Source organism: Notolepis coatsorum, assembly GCF_963971535.1.
Source record: "Notolepis coatsorum genome assembly, chromosome: 3".
In the NCBI taxonomy this organism is placed as follows: Eukaryota; Metazoa; Chordata; class Actinopteri; order Aulopiformes; family Paralepididae; genus Notolepis; species Notolepis coatsorum.
The window spans coordinates 107696332-107717074 of record NC_140167.1 but is presented as its reverse complement, the minus strand read 5'-3'; the positions used below and the strand labels follow the sequence as shown (position 1 = coordinate 107717074).

Below are 20743 nucleotides of genomic sequence, written 5' to 3'. Positions count from 1 at the left end.
TTTTAGCTTGTCAATCAGAATGGTGTGATTGACAGTGTCGAAGGCCTTTTGTAGGTCCAGCATGACCATGCGGCAGTATTTGCCCGCGTCCACCTCTTGTTTGATGTGGTCGTTCAAGTAGAGAAGGCATGTGTCAGTGGAGTGGGATGTTCTGAAGCCAGATTGGAATTCGTAGATTAGATTTTTTTCCGCGAGGTACTTTTCGATCTGTTCGTATACTATTTTTCCATGACTTTCGAGATGGATGTAAGGATAGAAACAGGGCGGTAGTTACCCGGGTCTAATTTGCTGCCCTTTTTGTGCAGGGGTGTTACTCTCGCAATTTTGAAGTCCTTGGGGACGTGTCCCTGTTTTATGGAGAGGTTTATTATGTGTGTGATGACTGGGGTGATGGCTGCTGCTGAGTCTCTGAGGAATTTGGAGGGGATGTTGTCATGGCCAGTGGCCTTGTTTGGTTGGAGGGCGCTCAGTTTTTTGAGTACCTCATCTGTAGTTACCATTTCCAGTTTGAAGTCGTCTTTGTGGACGCCTAGGTTCTTGTAGTATGTATCTAACGTTAATATCACGTTAACAATCTAATGGCTAGAAAGCTCACCTGATGTCGATATGGCTTAATACAGTGCGAAATACAATCTTATAGTAAGAAACAAAACACAAGTTGAACATAGTTTTGAACGTTTTATTACAATAGTATTTAGGTCGGACCGTCGGATCTAACGTTAATATCACGTTAACCATCTAAAGCTCATCTGTGACGTCGTTATGGTTAATACAGTGCTAAATACAATCTTATATAGTAACAAAACAATACACAAATTGAACATAGTTTTGAACGTTTTATTACAATAGTATTTACTGTCTCATGTTTTGTATAATCAGCTACCGATCCATTCTCCGTTGTTCTTGTTGACAATTTTGGGGTCCCGAAATCCCGTTTCTGTATCCTGATTGGTTTATCAGCTAGAGGTGTCCAAAGATATGCATGAGCAAACATTTAATTTAAATGTAAGATTACGAACACCGATGACCAACAGACGGCTGGCCAACAAACGTATTTTGACTCAACATAATAACTAGATATTACACACAAAGAATTGTGTAGTCTGCCAACATGGATCAATCAAGTTCACTTTAGACTGACTCGGCCTCCCATCTAAGGGTCCTGTCTCCCATATTTTGGTATTTAAATGTCCAGAATTGGGGTCAGAGTTCACCTACATTGTCATCTTTGGAGTGAAACAGCTGAACTTGAGGTGAGAGGACTTTTTGTGTTTTTCATGTCCATTTGTAAATATTCCACTCCTCAGTATTTTTCTTCTAGGCTTTTACACAATTGGTTTATAATGAAACAATTATTACCCTTAAAAAGTGTGAAGGGATAGCTATAGTTTAGATTGTTGTTAGCTAGCTAACTAGTTGTTAGATGGCTGTTAGTCTTGATGCTATCAAGACATTCCAGTTGGGGTTGGTCGTCACATTTTCTTTGGGGTTGGTTGTCACATGTGACAACCAACCCTTACTGTATGTTGTCAAAATCAGGCATGGTGAGATTAATAGGAAGACAAAGAAGGGCCTGACTCCACCAGATGTCATGTTGAGGGCAGTCAGGCAGGTGAAGTTAAATAACAAGTCCATCCGGAGCACTGGCAAGGACTTGGGTATAAATTACAGAACACTGGCAAGGTATTGCTCAAAAATAAATTAGCAATAAATTGCTTGAGAAGAAGTCCACCCATCCGTGCCAGTAGGCTACGTGAAAAACCGCCTAGCTTTCAGTGAGGAGCAGGAGCGTCAGCTGGAGGAATATTTGATAACTGCCTCCGATATTTATTTTGGCCTCTCCCATTGAAGTTCGCAAACTGGCATATAGCTTTGCAGTGCACAATAGGCCTAATGTTGCTGTCAGACCAAACTGGGCAGAAAAGGAGATGGCAGGGGTAGACTGGTTCTCTGGGTCCATGAAGAGACACCCATCGCTTTCCATCAGGACCCCGGAGTCCACCAGCCTAGCCTAGCATCCAGGCCTAGACCACCTGCCAAGCCTAGTGCATCCCAGTGCACTTCACCCCACCTGGAAAAGACAGCCAGCAAGAAGAAGACAGAGAAAATAAAGAGACAGGAGAAGTCTTTATCGGATGAAGATGATTGTTTTTGTTTAGTTTGTATGGAAACATTCTCCAACAGCCGTTCAGGGGAGGTATAGGAGAATGTGCAACCAGTGGGCACACAAGCTCTGCTTAGTTGGAGTGCCCAGACCCTACATTTGCCATCACTGTAACAAGTGAATGAGTGTAGCCTAGTTGTGTAGGCTATTATTGTTAGGCCCATTTATTTTGTTCTTATTTTGTTATATAGGATGGCCTAAAGATGTGTTCTTGTTTATGTTGCAAGATGCATTAAGTTATGTATTTGTCAACACAATTAAACTTTCAAATTTAGTTCTGACTTCTTGTCTTATTTTTAAGATTTCTCCCATTAAAACACATGGCGACAACCAACCCCATAGTGTGTGACAACCATCCCCATGATGGGGTTGGTTGGCACAATGTGTCAGAGTGTCTTTGATAGGTGATTAACTCTTTGTTACAATACGTTGGAAAATGAGAGGGATACACATTTAAAGCCAACATCTTAAGCTTCAATTTAATGTAGGAATGACTATTGAAAGATGTTTTGATGATGAGCAATTCACACTAGAGTAAAAAGTGTGACAACTATCCCCGTTCTCCCCTACTCGTTGGATCAATTGCATAATAGTTAGAGAGCCTTAAGGAGATGCCAGATTGATCCGTTGTGTCAGTCCGTCTACGTCTGTTCTTAATACTTTTCAAAGACGAGTGTCCGTTTGTTGGACAGGGCTGATGAGGAGTCATCACTGTCAGATTTGTATCCGTTTTGCCAGACGAAAAAAGGTTTGGACAGGATCAGCCAGATTAGGTCAGTGTAAAAAAAACAATACGGTGACAGGCCTGAACATACTGTTCTACTGAAGAGGTTTTGTGCCGGGACAGGAGGGTTCAGGATGAACCTTTTGGGACTGGTGGATACATCACGGTGTGTTTGACCAATCACTGTGAGGATATATTTACCTTAGCAAATAGTGACATCAGTGGAGAGAGTGGTGGAGTACATGGAGCTGGAGAGTGAAGCACCCTGGGAGACTGACAAGCGGCCTCCTCCTGATTGGCCCAAGAACGGCCTTATCGTCTTTGACCAAGTCAACTTCTCCTACAGTGCTGATGGGCCCTTGGTGCTAAAGAACCTGACGGCTGTCTTCAGATCCAAAGAGAAGGTCCTAACTGGTTTTAGCTGGGTTTGGGCTCAGTTCACTTTTGGTTCAGTCAGTTTAATTTGTACTTTATGTCTTACTGCATTCACATATTGGATAGGACTACATTATTCTGTTAAAAGCTTTTCAGCATCTGTGCAAAACCTGTGTTTTGAATGGACCTTATCTTAAGCGTATAGGATCAAGAAAAGAGGGTGGGTCTTTACTCTTGAGATACTGTAGGTCAATTGAACTCTTGAAATGAAGAAGAAGTACAAATCACTTGGAGTATGAATGTGATACATTGTCATAAAGTACTCAATTACTGTCTTTAACCATGAATGAACACAACACTCAACATTAGGTTTGGAAACTTAAAAAAAAGTTATATGGTATATGGTATTAAATACATTCAGATTAAATACATTTATATCAAACCAGTCAGATTAAATACATGTCTAACTGACCAGTCAGATTAAATACATGTCTAATTGACCAGTCAGATTCAATTTGTGTATAACAGACCTACTTTTGAATAATTTGAACCCACTTTATGGTTGTCTGTGCATTTTTGTTAAATATTGAGAGGCAGTGGTCGCCTTGTAATAAATATACTAGAATCAGAACTCAAGCGCAGACACAAACGAGATGAGACGAGGAAATAGAGAAAACCCAACAGCGGGTATATTTATTTGGTCTATGGAACAGGTGAATAATAGGGCTAGGGGTAAACGGATCAAAACACAAAATGAATGTCAAAAACTAAAAGCAACGCAGAGCATTGTCGAAAACAAATCAACAAAGTATCAAAATAAACTACAGGAACAATCAGTCCAATTGCCTGGGAACAGAAAATATGAACAAAGAGTGAATCCAGGGATAACAAAAAGGTAGCAGACAGGAGAATCACCAGGCGGGGAGTCAGGCCGAGACTGGGATACAAAAAGGCAGACCACAAAGTTATTAACTCCAACAGGTCAAAACATGGAATATCAAAAATAAGCATCCAAACAAGAGAAGACATAGGAACTTGACTAACGGTATGTAAGTCTACGATCTGGCAAAGTGGAAGCGTTGTGACCAGTATTTTATGGCAAGGTTGATTTGATGTGGAACAGCTGAGCATTCAGTGGCCATGTGTGTCAGACTGTGGTTGTACTGGCCAGCTCCCAGGTGTGAATGTAACTGTGTGAGTGTGAAGCAGCGTCTGAAAAAGAGCATCCGTACACCCTGGGTAAATAAAGGTTACAAAAATAAATACAAATAGAGGGAGTTGAATTTAATCTGCACAGAGAGCCTCTGTATCCTACGGATACTTTCAATCTCCCATACGCAGACCTATGGAGACCAGTTTAAATGTGCAAAACACACAGGCATAAAGTGACCCTCACTGCCTGTGAACGGCCCGTGACTTAGGTTGATATGCAGCTTGTGTAGTAGGTGCCGTCTCTTTCTTATGTGTCATTATTTTCTAAATCAATTATTGAAGGGACACCATATTGTGCTACTGCTGAATCTCCGGGAATATACCATTTGTGATTCATGGAATACATATCATGTAATTAAGACCGTTGGAGTGGATCCATTTGTTCCTATTTGTATTCTGAGCTACCTGACGGTGACAACTGTTTATTCACTATGAGAGAGAGGGAGAGGGGGGGGGTAGAAGGAGAAGGAGAGAAGAGGAAAGGGAAGAGAGGAGAGGATGAAGAAGGAATGAGAGAAGGGAGCAGTGAGAGAGAGGCAGACAGAGGGAGATGGTTGAGCATGATTGAAATTGCGTTTAATGCAGGGGGTGTATTTTGCATGGCTACGGTTGGCCAGGGCGGCTGATTTCACAATGGATGGGTTGATAAGTGGAGAGGCCCAGGCTCTGACAGCCCATGGGAGGCATCTTCACCGCTTGCCGTGGGGCTGAAAGGCTTTGTGCATCCTGACAGTCTCCCCTGAGACCCTTTCACAAGGAAACCTGCACCTAAGATTGTTCTTATATTCCATACTCCTCACCACCACAGACACATTCATAACTAGAAGAGTGTGCTCAGTAGAGCACAAATCTCTGCCAGGCGGCATGCTTTGAGAGCGAGGGGGGGAAATAAACAGACGTGATGTGATGCCATCAGGTATAAAGTGGAGCTGCTACATTGACAATGCAATAGAGACTGGTTTTGCAGACCTTCAGTGTGAGAGAGAGAGTGGGAGAGAAAAAGAGAGAGCCACAAACGTTACATTAATAATACATTTAATCTAATATACTTTTACTTTTATTTAGAAAATCCGTGACTGGAAGTCCAGACAATACTGCTGTGAGACAGAGCTGTGGCTGTACATATAGACTTTGACTTGAAGACTTTTATTTAGAAAATTCCTGAGCAGAAGTCCTGTTGGGGCTTCAAAGGGGCTGTTGGCTGTTCTCTTAAGATGCATGCAGAACTACAAATACCCATAGATATATATAGAACACTAGATAGCTTGCCCGCGCTGCCGGCCAAGGTCAATATTTCAGCGAGTTATGAGTATTTTTGTCTGTGCAGCTCACTCACTCTCACTCAAGGCTAACTGGAGCAAGATGGCGGCGGTTCAGTGACGCTGGTGACTCCGCCTTAAGCTATCTAGTGTTCTATAGATATCTATGCAAATACCCACTGGCTTTTTCCACCTAACCCCTCCCCCACCTTTTCCAGGTGAGAGGCATTCACTGGTAGGGGGTAGGTGCATGAAAGTTACTATAGCTCAGCTCTACGTGTTCGGGAGACTCGGTGCATAAAAACCTGATTATGATCATGTCTCTACCACAACCACAGCCCGAGCTGTGAGTGAATTACACAAAGGGGAGCATTATGACAGGAGACTCATTTTCAAGAAAATTTTTGAGGCACGGGCAGAAGTGGGAATTTAAAAAAAGTTAAATACCCGGAAGACTAATGAAAATAAAATAAATTTCCTTTTACCCAACTTGGTAGCACTTTATAATAACACCCTGTTATAATACATTTATAAGGTATTTGTAGATAATGAACTAATCATGAACAAACCATTTATATACATTCATAAATGATTATTAAATCATTTATAACTATATTTGTATAACATTTACAGATTAGTTCTACATTATTTATAACTCATTATCAACATTGTTTGTACTTGATTTGTTCATCATTAAATAATGTTGTTTAATGTATAGTAACACATTTGTAGATGCTTTGAAAAATGGATATGAAAAAACTACTATAGTGTATCTCCATTTATTTTTCATGTTCAACAAATGATTTGTTAAGACATTCATAAAACATCTATAAATCATTTGCAGATGCTATCGTGGGGGCCAATCTACAGTGAAGCCTATTAATCATTAACAAGTGTCTAATACAGTTAATTATTTGTTTACTTTTTCATCACATGTTACAAATGTTGTAGGCAGCTTTCGGATACACCCTTCTTTGTGACATCAAACAGTGACAGAATTAGGACTAAAGATAAATGCAATTTTATTAACATATAAAATACATGTGCATGACATAATAGTGTAACATCGGGGGGCACTAGGACCCAGGAGTACCCTGGCCAGCCAGGTATTGAAGAGTATCTAGAGAGGAAGTCTCACGCGAGCGAGACTTCACGTCACGTGTGTTGCCGTCTGTTTGAATGGAAGCACAAGTTATCCGTGCTGCGTCTATACTTTCGCTTTTCAGGTATGAGCAGGTTAAACACCTTTTTTTGTTGGTAAATCTATTCCATCATTTCCGACCTACAAACAACTCTTATATGTTGTGTAGACGTTCGTGTAGATGTGGTGGCCGCTAACGTTACATTTGTTCCTAATGTGTGCTCAGTGCTCAGTATGTATGTGATGACGACACGACACACAAGAGTAATAATTATTTGTGTCGTGTCATCATCACTGAGCACACTGAGCACACATTAGGACCAAATGTAACGTTAGCGGCCACCACATCTACACGAACGTCTACACAACATATAAGAGTTGTTTGTAGGTCGGAAATGATGGAATAGATTTACCAACAAAAAAAGGGGTTTAACCTGCTCATACCTTATTAAAAGCGAAAGTATAGACGCAGCACGGATAACTTGTGCTTCCATTCAAACAGACGACAACACACGTGACGTCAAGTCTCGCTCGCGTGAGACTTCCTCTCTAGATACTCTTCAATACCTGGCCAGGGTACTCCTGGGTCCTAGTGCCCCCCGATGTTACACTATGTCATGTACATGTATTTTATATGTTAATAAAATTGCATTTATCTTTAGTCCTAATTCTGTCACTGTTTGATGTCACAAAGAAGGGTGTATCCGAAAGCTGCCTACAACATTTGTAACGTGATGAAAAAGTAAACAAATAATTAACTGTATTAGACACTTGTTAATGATGAATGGGCTTTGTCGTATTCGATTTATATAGAATAATCTTCAGGACGAGGAGATTGCATTTAGATATTTATTCAAAGGTAAGTACTCGTTAAGCATGAGTGTAACTCCATCCACGGCTGGCAGCCAACTGACTGTCAGGACCCCTTGTCAGGTATACATAATAGGAAGGTGCGCCTGGCGCGCCTGTCGTAAATGATATATTCAAAGCATGAATATTACAGTAAATGATATATTCAAAGCATGAATATTACATCCTCCTTCTTTTAAAGAAAGCTTTATAAGCTATGAACAAAATTGAAATAAAGAAAGGTTGTGCAATACTCTGTAAGAGTTTCTTTGTAAACAATAACAAGTGCGTTACCTGTGTCAGGACCAGGCAATGTAAACAGGTAGGATTAATATGTTAAACATAAAAGATTCATGTATCAAGGTATTACAGTTCGTATTGTGTGCACTCTTATTCTGGAAAGTCTGCTTTAATATTTGAATACTTCAGCTGTGAAAAGGTATGTATTCATGGCTTATTTGGTCGTGTGTCTCAACACTCTTACCATATGCAGTTCTTATTTGTAGAATTAGCTTGCTAACAAAATGGGAAAATATCGACAATTAAGCAAGGTAAGTAGGTCATAGATTCAACACATATAGTAAGTCATCATTTCAGCATACATTAATATTTTGTTACATTTCACCACCCCTTTTTTTTCTTTTTCTTTTTTTTTCATTGGGGTAAATGGTGTTATAATAGGGCAGCGATCCGCCTGCACCCTGTACATTTATAGGTCTAAAATGTCCCGAGGCTTCACTGCTCGGCCGGATCTGGTGTAGTATGAAGCTGAGTTCTCTTCTGAGTCCTCTGACAGTTCAGGGTCGTTGGTCTCCGGCGGTTGATCGACGCTCTCTGGACTTGGCATACCGTCGCTGTCCTGGAAGTGTTCCTCTTTTGTGTCCCTCAGGTACCTGCGGTTGCGGCGGTATTCACGTCCATCTTGGGTGCGAACGTGGTATGACCGCGCAGTGTCGGCTGGTTGTATGACTACTGCTGGCCTCCAGCGTCCATGTTCTTGTAGCCTGACAGATTCACCACAATGTAGTGGGGGCAGCGGTCTAGCTGACCTGTCATAGTATTTCTTCTGGTGCTGTTGTCTCTGCACTCGCTTGTCATGTCCATCTTTGGGGCTTACTACCCCTGGCCGCAGCTGTTGGTTGGTGCTCGGGAGGGTTGAGCGTAGCCTGCGGCTCATCAACAGCTGTGCCGGCGATTTGAAGTTGTCGACTGGGGTGTTACGATATTCCAGGAGGCTTAGGTACGGGTCTCTTCCGTCTGCCTTAGCCTTGTCCATGAGTGATTTTGCCGTCTTCACAGTTCTCTCCGCTAGTCCGTTGCTTTGCGGATAGTGTGGGCTTGACGTGACGTGTGTAAACTCCCATGACTTGGCGAATGCCTCGAACTCTTTAGACTTGTATTGTGGTCCGTTGTCTGAGACTATGGTCTCTGGGACGCCATGCCTGGCACAGGCTGCCTTTAGCTTGTGGACAACAGCTGCCGATGTGGTGCTGTGAAGTCTGTCTAGTTCGAAGAATCTGCTGTAGTAGTCGACGGTCACAACATAGTCCTGGTTGTTCCAGTTAAAGAGATCTGTCCCTACAACCTGCCAGGGGCGGTCTGGGATACGATGAGGCATCATGGGCTCCTTGGTGTTTGATGGGCGGCGCTCTTGGCATATTGAGCACTTCTCCACGACTTGCTCTATATGTCTACCCATTCCAGGCCAGAACATGATGTCTCGTGCTCTCAGTTTGCATTTTTCCATTCCCATGTGGCCTGCATGGATCTTGATCAGCATCTCTCCTCTGAGGCTGGTAGGGATGACTATTTTCTCCCCTTTGAAAATTATTCCATTCGTTTTGGATAGTTCATCTCGGTGATTCCAGTATTCTGTGATGTTCTGGGGGCATTGTTTTCTTTCCTCAGGCCATCCCTCCAGGATAGCCTAACTGAGCAGCTTTAGCTGTGTGTCATTGTCTGTTGTTTCTCTGATCTCCTGTAGCCTGTCGTCGTGTACAGGTAAGCTGTTGTATACCATGTGTACCTGAAGGTCCATCCCTTCACTGAGACCGTCGTCGTGAGAGGTGAGTGATTTCCTGGACAGCGTGTCGGCTACTGGGATGTCTTTCCCAGGGCGGTGCACGATCGTGAAGTTGTACTTGTGTAGTTGCAGTATCATCCTCTGTAACTGCGGTGGGGCTGCGGCGATCGGCTTCTTCATGATCGACTCCAGGGGCTTGTGGTCAGATTGCACCATAACATGGCGACCGTAGGCATATTGGTGGAAGCGTTTGAATCCATAAAGGACTGCGTACATCTCCTTTTCGATTTGTGCGTAGTTGACCTCGCTGTCCGTGAGTGATCTGGATGCGTAGCTAATGGGCCTTCCTTCCTGCATCAGCACAGCACCCAGACCATACTTTGATGCGTCCACTTGTAAGCTGAGCTCCTTATCTGGGTCAAAGTAGATGAGGACTGGCCCAGGTTCACTGGTAAGTATGTCTTTCATCTTTTGGAATGCAGCGTCGTGCTGCGCGTCCCACAGGAACTCATTCGATTGTTTAAGCAGCTGTCTCATGGGTGCGTTGATCTCGGAGAGGCTCGGGGCGAACTTCGCCAGATAGTTGACCATACCTAGCACGGTCTCCAGTTCTGCACGGCTCTTTGGCGCCTCCATCTCCTTGATGGCAGCTATCTTGCCTGGGTCAGGCTTCATGCCGTCAGCTGAAAGGATGTGCCCGAAGTAGCTCACTTCGGTGGCTCCGATGGTGCACTTGTCTGCGTTGAGCCGAACGCCTCTCTCCCGTGATCTCACCAACATTGCATGTAGGTTCTTATCGTGTTCTTCTCTGGTCGCGCCATATACAAGGATGTCGTCTACTATAGCTGCTACTCCGTTCAGTCCCTCGTATGTCTCGTCGATTTTTCGTTTGGAACTCGTCCTGGGCAGAAGCGAGCCCAAATGGTAATCGTAGGAATCTGTATCGTCCAAACGGTGTGTTGAACGTCGTCAGCTTCGATGATTCTGTGGAGAGCTTGATGGACCAGTATCCCGACCTTGCATCCAGTACGCTGAAATAGCGTGCGCCTGTTAGTCTGGGTGTGATGTCCTCTAGTGTCGGCAGAGGGTAGTGCGGGCGCTTGATAGCCTTGTTTAGCTCCTTAGGATCCAAACATAGTCTGAGCTTGCCTGTGCGTGGTTTCTCAACAATGACCAGTGCACTGACCCACTCCGTTGGTTCGATGACTCTAGCGATGATCTGTGTGTCTTCCATACTCTGTAGCTCCTTCTTTAGTCGGCCACGCAGGGCGATCGGTGTCCTTCTCAGTGGGCAGACTACTGGCGTGGCGTCTGGGTCTATATGGATGTGACACTCTCCTGGGAATAGTCCTATCCCTTTAAACACGTCGTGGTATTCTTCCATGATGGTCTGTTTATCTGTGTGTGCATTTACTGACAACACTAGTTTAATGAGGTCCATATTCAGGCATGCCTGTAAACCTAGAACTGGGGGTGCCTGAGTGTCTACTATGTAAAAGTCTAACAACATGCCACGCTCTTTGTATTTACACTTTAATGTGCATGTGCCCTTTACCACTAGCTTCTCTCCACCATATCCTGTCAGTCTGCGTGAAGTAGGCTGTATTTTGCGTTTATCTTGTAACCTGTGATACTCTCTCAAAGGAATTACATTTACTTGTGCACCTGTGTCTAGCTTAAATTTAAGCTCTGTGCCCTGTTTTCCTACTTGTATGTCTGCGAACGCTTGTTCTGTTGCATCAAATCGTCTGTCTGTCACGGTGTCTACATACAGTTCGTCTGACTCTTCTCCTGACTCAGAGCGCATGCTAATCTCGTGTACTGACTTTTTCTGGAAACTACCGGCCCTGCAGACTTTGGCAAAGTGGTTCCATTTTCCACACTTTGTGCACTGTTTCCCCCTAGCTACACAGTTAGCCCCTTCCTTGTGAGCTCTACCCCCACAGTATCCACAGTTCTTACGTGTGTCTGTGTCGCTCGCTCTGTTCGCTCTCTCTGTCCACTCTGCTCTGGGGCGATATCTCTGTGCGCTATACTTCTGTTCATGTCTGTGTACCTCGTGCAGGAGCTGCTCCTGCGCGCTGCTCGTGGCGCCAGTAAAGCTCTTTATCTGTGATTGTGCTAGCTCGTGGGCTCTAGCTATATCTACCGCTTTGTCTAACGACAAGTCTGATCCAACGTTTAATAGTTTCTCTCTTACTTTTGCTGAGTGTATGCCAAACACAATGCGGTCTCTAACCATCTCATCATTGTTCACATATGCACAGTCCTTCACGAGTAGTTTCAATGCAGTGACAAATTGTTCAAATGACTCGCTAGGTTGCTGGGTTTTCTCATGGAATTTGTACCTAGCGAAAATCGTGTTCCTCCTTGGAAGTACATATGCTTCGAAATTGTCATAGTAGCTCTTCAATACCTTTGCTTCATCTGCACTGAGAGTCCATGTGTTGTGAATGTCTCTCCCTCTTTCTCCGCTCCACAGTAGCAGGTAGCTACATTTCTCGTCCTCTCCTTTCTTCTTGAGTGGGCCCGAAAACAATAGCTCTGCATGCTGCCTGAACTTCTTCCATTCTCCCGGTAAGTCCAGAGAATCCCAATTCATCCATGGCGACGGGACTCCGTTGATATCCATGTTCATCCCGCTTCTGACACCATGTCGTATTCGATTTATATAGAATAATCTTCAGGACGAGGAGATTGCATTTAGATATTTATTCAAAGGTAAGTACTCGTTAAGCATGAGTGTAACTCCATCCACGGCTGGCAGCCAACTGACTGTCAGGACCCCTTGTCAGGTATACATAATAGGAAGGTGCGCCTGGCGCGCCTGTCGTAAATGATATATTCAAAGCATGAATATTACAGTAAATGTATATTCAAAGCATGAATATTACAGGCTTCACTTTAGATTGGCCCCCACGATAGCATCTGCAAATGATTTATAAATGTTTTATGAATGTCTTAACAAATCATTTGTTGAACATGAAAAATAAATGGAGATACACTATAGTCGTTTTTTCATATCCATTTTTCAAAGCATCTACAAATGTGTTACTACACATTAAACAACATTATTTAATGATGAACAAATCAAGTACAAACAATGTTGATAATGAGTTATAAATAATGTAGAACTAATCTGTAAATGTTATACAAATATAGTTATAAATGATTTAATAATCATTTATGAATGTATATAAATGGTTTGTTCATGATTAGTTCATTATCTACAAATACCTTATAAATGTATTATAACAGGGTGTTATTATAAAGTGCTACCAACAACTTTATTCTTTCTTTGCGGCCTGGTACCAAATGATCCACGGCCAGGTACCGGTCCGCGACCCGATGGTTGGGGACCTCTGCTATAGAGCCTTCTCTCTATACTCCGTTATGCGCAAGCTTACAGACTTGAGGAGCATGTACTGGAGTAGATTATTCTATGCAACTGTCAGCCAGCTTATTTTTTTTTTTTATATTTCTTTTTTAGCGTTTATCGCTTTTTTGCTACTGGGCAGTCCAGTAGAGAGAGAGAGAGGAGGAACGGGAGACAGAGTGGGGGGAAGACATTCGGCAAATAACGACGGGTCCGGGAATCGAACCCGGGTTGGCCGTGCCGCGACTCAGCGCGTTATGTGGTTCGCCACTGGGGCGCCCTGTCAGCCAGCTTTTATGCGATGGAGAAATACACTTTCAATTGTGACGGAGAGAAGATCAATTCAATTCAATTCAGATACAATTTAACACAAGCGGTTCCAAAGATATTAACCTCTTTAGCCCGTGCGTTCCGCCAGCGCATAAATCAAGCTCTGCAGACAGTCTGACAAAATTATCATTTTATTTTTCAAACGTATTCAAGTATAAACATCATAACCATGTCACAACAGCAGTTATAATGTATATTATCATCAATACGTTAGTTTACCAATAGGTTAAAGCAGGGTGACCAAACGTCCTCTTTTGCCCGGACATGTCCTCTTTTCACGGCCTGTCCGGGGCATCCTTTTATAAATTAATGAAAATGTTTTCTTGTTTTCATTGTTTCTCACAGGATGCATGCACTTATTAAATTGACTGGCACGTTGCACAGAATACTACGGTACTCTGTTGCGTGTGACGTATTCCTTGACAAGACTGCTTTGTGGGCGGCACCACTACGTTCACTCGCAAACAGAGGAAGCGGACAGATTTGATTCTACTCACAGAGCAGCGTTGATTCTACTCACAATGCCAAAGCGAAAATGTACATTACAGATGAACTGCAGAGAAAATTCCCAATTTACCGTCCCGGTCGAGACAAATGGGAGGCGGAGTGCAACGCGTGCAAAACTTGACCATAATTATGTTTTGGTGTCGTTATTGAAGGTGCTGGAGAGATCTCAAAGCACAGAAAAAGATAAAAAAATAAATAAAGCTGTGCGAGGCGAGAGTTTGACAGCAAAGTTGACCAAATTAATTGAAGTATGCAGCTATACAGAGAGAGAAAGAAAATAATTGAAAACTATTTGAATGCCTCAAAATTATGTTTTGGTTTGATTTATGATAACATAAGATGCTTATGATACAATCATTCTACACACATAATCCTAGGAATATGTGTGTAATAAATTAGTTTTGTACACTAAATAGCAAGTTATGCAAATGTTAACAAATCCAAAACTGCATAGAGCACTTTTAAATTACTATCTTTGTGAGGTTACTGTTTAATAATTTACATTACAGTGAAAAGATAAAGCTATTTTTTTTTGTATCTTTTAAAGCTGGATTCTCTAATACAGAAGGGGTATTATTTAGAACATTAATTAATTAATTTTGTCCAGTAAGACTTGAAAAGAGCTATTATTTTGGTTGTTATAGGTAATAAAGCATGTTGAGTAACTTTGGTTATAGAGATATATTATTTTGTTATATAAAATTATATAAATAATAATTAAGTATCTTGAGGCTGGAGGCAGAGTGTCCTCTTTTTTGGAAATCACAATATGGTCACCCTAGTTAAAGGTTATTAGTGCAATTTTAGTATTAGTTTTTGTGTTGTTTTGATTGCGGAAGTTGGCCATTTTGAAAAAGCGACCCTTGGTAATTGTAGTTATTTTGAAGAGGACATCCAGAGCTTTCAATGAGCGTTGGCATTTTTCAAAACGACACTTCCCAAAGGCCTCTAGGAGACTTCAAGCAAATTACTTCTGTATGCATTTTTTTAATATATTTTATTACTCTGAATAATATACCACAAAACTGAACGTTATTGGCATATATTGGAGTGCAGTTAGTTTGTCTCCCATATTTTGAGTATTTAGCAACAATCAGATTTGAAATCAGTTTAAAAATGGCGGCACTCTGGCAAGAATAAGAAACCTACTGTACATACAGTATATTTCATTATCTGTTCTTATGCACGCCTGGTCATACTAAATCCAAATTGAACTTGGGCATTTGAAAGATAAGATTTGGCACAATCCATAAATGTGCGAATTGGCTATAATAAGGTCATTTATAAGCCTGCTATTCTATATTCTATAATAATATTTCAAATTGCATTGGTCCGGATGGGAGAATTCAGTACTGTATCTACAAAACCTTCTGTTTAATCATCTTCCCTTTATTCATTTCCTTAGATTTTTTGTACACCTGATCTGAAGAAGGTATACTGAACAAGCTCAGTGGCAGTTTTTTTTTTATGTCTGGTCATTTTTAGCATGGTGTTATTCACTGTCAAAGATGCCATGAAAAATCATAATTCATATTCTCCTTTGTTTCATCACAATTTAAGCAAGCCTAGTAATAGACACAATATTTCTGATTGGGAATACATTCACTGAGGTCCATAGATGTCACTAGATACCAAGAACATGCAAATGGACCTTGTAGAAGTGGAGCAATATTCCATTTACTTAGGTATGTATTTTAGGCGGATTTTCAGAAAATAGTTAGGGCTCCGGGCTTAAGAGGTTAATGTTTCTCGGCATATCTTCACACCGCCAACTAGGGCTGACCCCTATTAATCGATTAATCGACTAATCGGTCGAAAGGAGCCGCAGTCGACTGGCCAACCTCTTAGTCGAATATAATCTTTTTTTCTTTTATTTTTTTTTTATTTTTTTTATCATTCTTTCCAAAAGAAAAGAGGCCTAGAAGCGTGGCTAACGCTAATGGCACGCATACCAGAGGCTAACTGCCTACAAAAACAGGCACAGAGGCACTGAAAGAGGATTTCACCCATCTAATGAACACACTAGACTAGACAAATATCAAGATGTATCCATCAGTGGACCAATTGCATGCTTTTGCAGAGGACAAGAAGCCTTCAGTCGACTCCTTCAGACATTAAGCACCCCCCACAGCCCAAATGGAATAATAAAAAAATATATATATATATACTTTTTTTTTCTTTTTTAAGTCGACCAATAGTCGACTAACGTCAAATTTTGGCCAATCCTAGTCGACCATCCAAATCCTTAGTCGGGGACAGCCCTACCGCCAACAAAGTAAAGTACACGTTGTCTCGGAATGGATTTTGGTGTGTCTCCTCTCCGACACCCAAGACAGAAAGTACTTAGCCACTCCCCTCAGACACAACTGTAGTTTTTACAATTATCAATCTATCAATAATTAACACATTTACAAGTCGTATTATGTTTTGCAAATAAGGAGACATATAGAGAACATTTAAAAGCACTCAAAATCATGTCAATATCTCCATTTCGACCTATTTCTGAATTGAGTGACATTTTGGGGTTCTCTGAGGAATCGTGAGCTCCTTAACAAGACGGCCTAGACTGTGCCGGGTCACATATTTTATTTCAAGAATGGGGGAAGGTTGGAGGTGGTGATGTAGCAGAGAAGGCAGGCAGGCAATGATCCTGAGGCAAAAGAAACACAGAATGAGCGAAGCACAAAAAACTCAGAAAAACTGACAAAAAGCTGCATAGGAATAATTTCCAAAGAGAGGCCTGAAATGTCACTACCAAGTAGCTGAGTTAACAATCTGACGAAGAGTTATTGAAGAACCATGGTAAATATACTGCAGGGCTGATGAGTAGATGGTCGGCAGGTGTGGTTGCTGAGCAGGTGAGTGGAATCAGTTGATTACAGGAAGCTGCTTGCCTCAGCTGACACACAGACAGGAGGAAAACAGGCATAGGGGAGACACAGGAGCCGCTGGATCTTGACAGGGTATTTGTTAATGTTGTAAACAGGTGCCAGAGAGCTGTGACCCTGTGTAGTAGAGTAGACTATCACCCTCTTGTGTTCAAAAGGTGTAACTTTATACTGAACTGTATGTATTTCAATGGACATTGATGGAAATGTATTCAAATACAATACTTGTTGTTGACCGAATTGAAAAATATTAGAGAATCCAGGGCCCTCATTTATCAATGGTGCATACGTACAGATATGTGCATAACCCGTGCGTACGATCATTTCTAAGCAAAGTGTGGGATTTATCAATTTGAACGTGTGCTTGACTTTGTGCGTATATATACGCACAGCTCTGACCATGCGTACCTGGCGCCCAGCGGTAGAATATGGAGACTGCATACGGACGGCATATGCTTTCATCAGTTCCATGCATTAGTTTCAACGCGGAAATAAGCTTTCATGCATTAGTTTGACTGACGTGTTCTGTATGACCCCCCGTAATTCATTATAGTTAATTGTAAAATAGCGACAGTAGTATAATTATTGTCAAAACCCTATAAATAGCATTTGGAATAATAGGTCTTTCTTTCTGAATTAATGCAGCATGGTTTATATATAGCGTTATCGGAATATACGGGGTGTACTGACTGCGCTCCGCGTAACTCAACTCGTTATTATTTTGCGCATAGATTGCAGAAATACGGGAACGTTTTGATTATATTTAAAAGGCTTTGCCATTGTTAAACGAAATAAGTGGAATTCCGAAGCTGTAAGCAGAATACAAGTCATATGAACACCCACGATATAGTGTTCTTCCCCCTTCCTATACTGTATAAGAAAGAATTAAAAACGCATTGCAACGAGAACAGAGGTTATTTGTTGAGTTTATGTGTATTACAAAACCCTTGCAATAAATGTGTCTTAAATTAATGAAAAGCATACATGCTCTGGTAGCATATATCGTGTGGGTGATATGACTTGTATTCTTCTTACATAACTTCGAAATTCCACTTATTTCGTTTTACAATGTCAAAGCCTTTTAAATATAAATCAAAACGTTCCCGTATTTCTGCAATCTATGCTCAAAATAATAACGAGTTGAGTTCTAACAAAGAACTTATTACATGCTGGGTAGGCTGACTGATAGAGAGTAACAGTATAGCCTATACATATTATTTAATGTTTTCATAAGCGTAAAGATACAGCTAGATTAACGATCAAGTTAGTTTACTGTGCAGGCTTCGCAGGGCTGTGCCATGTGTTATATATGCGCAAGTTACTGTTGCATAATGTAGGCTATGGCTGCTATTATATCTAATTTATCATCATATTAATTAAATCATATTATACCCGGTAGCCAATCGAACGAAACTAATAAAGGCATTCATATTCCAGCATTGGTTATAATGACACACCAACGCCAAACAGTGGTTAACGGTCTTTATTAGTATTTTGAGCTGTCCAGGCAGAATTGCAGCAATGGTTTTAGGGAGTCGTTGATATCTGACATCACCGCGTACAAGTCCGCCAACCTGTCGCGTATTTATCCCATAACACAGGTTGTGTCTTCTTGGTTCGACAGCGCGTTGAATTCGTTGGTTAGACCTCCGTGAACAATCTCGCTCGTGAAGTTTCTCAGAGTTTGCTCGGGTTAGTCCATTATTTCACATCCCATGGGGGTGTCTCATGACCATATATGGATAATCATGCACAAGCATTGACGGTAGAACAAATGGTATTCATCAACACGGAGTGTGCGTGGGACCCGTGTACTCACGTGTGATAAATCCCGATTTTTCTGTACGTACACACATTCTAAAATCTGTGCTTAAGAATGAAAATAGAACACTTTCTAAGAATTGTTGATAAATGAGGGCCCAGGTCCTTGGCCTACTGTCAGCCTATGTGCAACGTTACATCCAAATCGGAATGGAAGTGAGATTAGCTGTGGACAGAGAGACAGACACACACGCACACAACCGCCACCAAACGCATAATTCCTCTCCAGGCACAAAACGGCAGGTCCTCAAAGCTACAGTACACCGTAGGGCCAGAGCATGACAGCCCGGCATGAACGCATGTACTGTAACGCACCAATACCACTTTTTCTCTGCCGATACCGATTCAGAGTCCTAACTATTCAGCATCGGCCGACACCAAGTAGCGATCCATCGCTTTCACTGAACAGTATAGACTTAGAGTCTTAGACCATCAGTTTGGGGTCAGTGGACAACGATTATTGGAATATAATCAAACATTCTCCATTGCAGAGATGTCAAAACTGAATGAATATGTGTCATTCACCCTTCTTCCATATAGATAAACAGCAACTGTACAATGCGGTTTCCCGATTGAATTTAGGCACTCCTTTGTACTCTTTTGTCTGATATGAGAGGGCAACGTGATATACATCCTATCAGCCTTTTCCCTTCACTCGTCCTGGAAGAGATGGTTTAAGCGCAGGGAGGACACGGTTGATCCATGTCGAGCGAGGTTGATAGCAGACGCACCGCTGGATATGCATGCAACCATGCATACATTATGATAGCATCTAATTCTGCCATGTACACCTTAGAGGTATTTTTAATGTCACAGGCCCTGTTGCCTTGTCTCGTTAACCACCGATATGATCTCCTCTCGACGAGAGAGAGAAATAACGTCTCCCTGAAGACCAGGTAAAACGAGAGCGAGGCAGTGTCTCTACCAAGAAATGGAAAGACCCGGTTTCTCTATTAACGTGATCCTGTACCGAAAATGAACTGTAGTAAAGCAATTGTATTACGGTCGTTTTTTTTCTTCCTTTCGTACGCACAGATGACTTTAGAAATACTTTACAGTGAATCGCTAGAGAAATCACCATTATGCATAGTATTTCTATGGTAAGACGGAAAAGTTTAAACGTGAATATAGTGATTTGCCATACATTCCACCGTAGAAATAGTGTTGTATCACTACTACAGTACGTCTGTAGTATATCTATAGTGTGTATAGAAAAAACCTAAATGGGATTACTAGTATTTCTGTGGTAAATAAAAAAATATATAGGAATACAGGAATATTATAGGTTTTACTGTAGTTAATTTTGGTATGGGGTGGTGCAGTCGATTGGATGATTAGTGTTTCCTCTACAGTTATTCAGCAGCAGCGGTGGACGACCACAGTAGGAACATGAGCACCACGGTGGTGTGTAGAAGTGTAGTGCTTTAATCAAATGTAAACAGTTTCAATGCTACAACCTGCACTGGAACCAAAACGAATGAGAGCAACATGGATAGATGTGAAAAGACGGTGGGGTTGAGATAGGTCAATCACACAGGAAACACTGATGATGATGATGATGATGATGATCGTGAGGGTACAATGAGTTCAGGAACGTTGTGGGACGTTATGGGTGTTAAGCAAAAGGGCTGTATCTAAGGTAAGAATTAGGTTTATGAACAACTTTTTACTTTATCATCATGGCAACAATACAGGTCTGGTCAAATATTTTATTTATGATATTTTCCCCCACTGCATTTGCACAGTACCTCCATCACTTCCTTGTGTATACCTTTACTTGTGTCATATTTTTAATTAAACATTTTAACCATCATTTCTATTTTAATATTATTATTCTATCTTCTTTGTGTGAGCAAGCACCAAGCCAAATTAATTTGTATGTACAAATGTACATGGGCGAATAAAACTGATTTTAAAAATGTTGCGCTACGTCCAGTTAGTAGTTGTATCCCATCTAGTCACAGCCGTTTTGGAAGGTATTGATAAAAAAAAATTACAGAAAATTAGACATAGCCACCCACAACACTCCCACCCTCCCCATTTCATCACTGCCCCAGCTCAACCACCCTCCCCA

At 41.6% G+C, this 20743-nt stretch overlaps 1 pseudogene across 1 annotated transcript in view; it reads left to right on the top strand.

Moving 5' to 3' along the window:
* The window catches only part of LOC311225946 (ATP-binding cassette sub-family C member 4-like), a 156913-nt pseudogene that overhangs the window by 120702 nt on the left and 15468 nt on the right, over window positions 1–20743 (top strand). Inside the window, exon 20 of the transcript in view lies at window positions 3095–3292. The product of the transcript in view is annotated as an ATP-binding cassette sub-family C member 4-like (transcript). The remainder of the gene's footprint in view (window positions 1–3094; window positions 3293–20743) is intronic.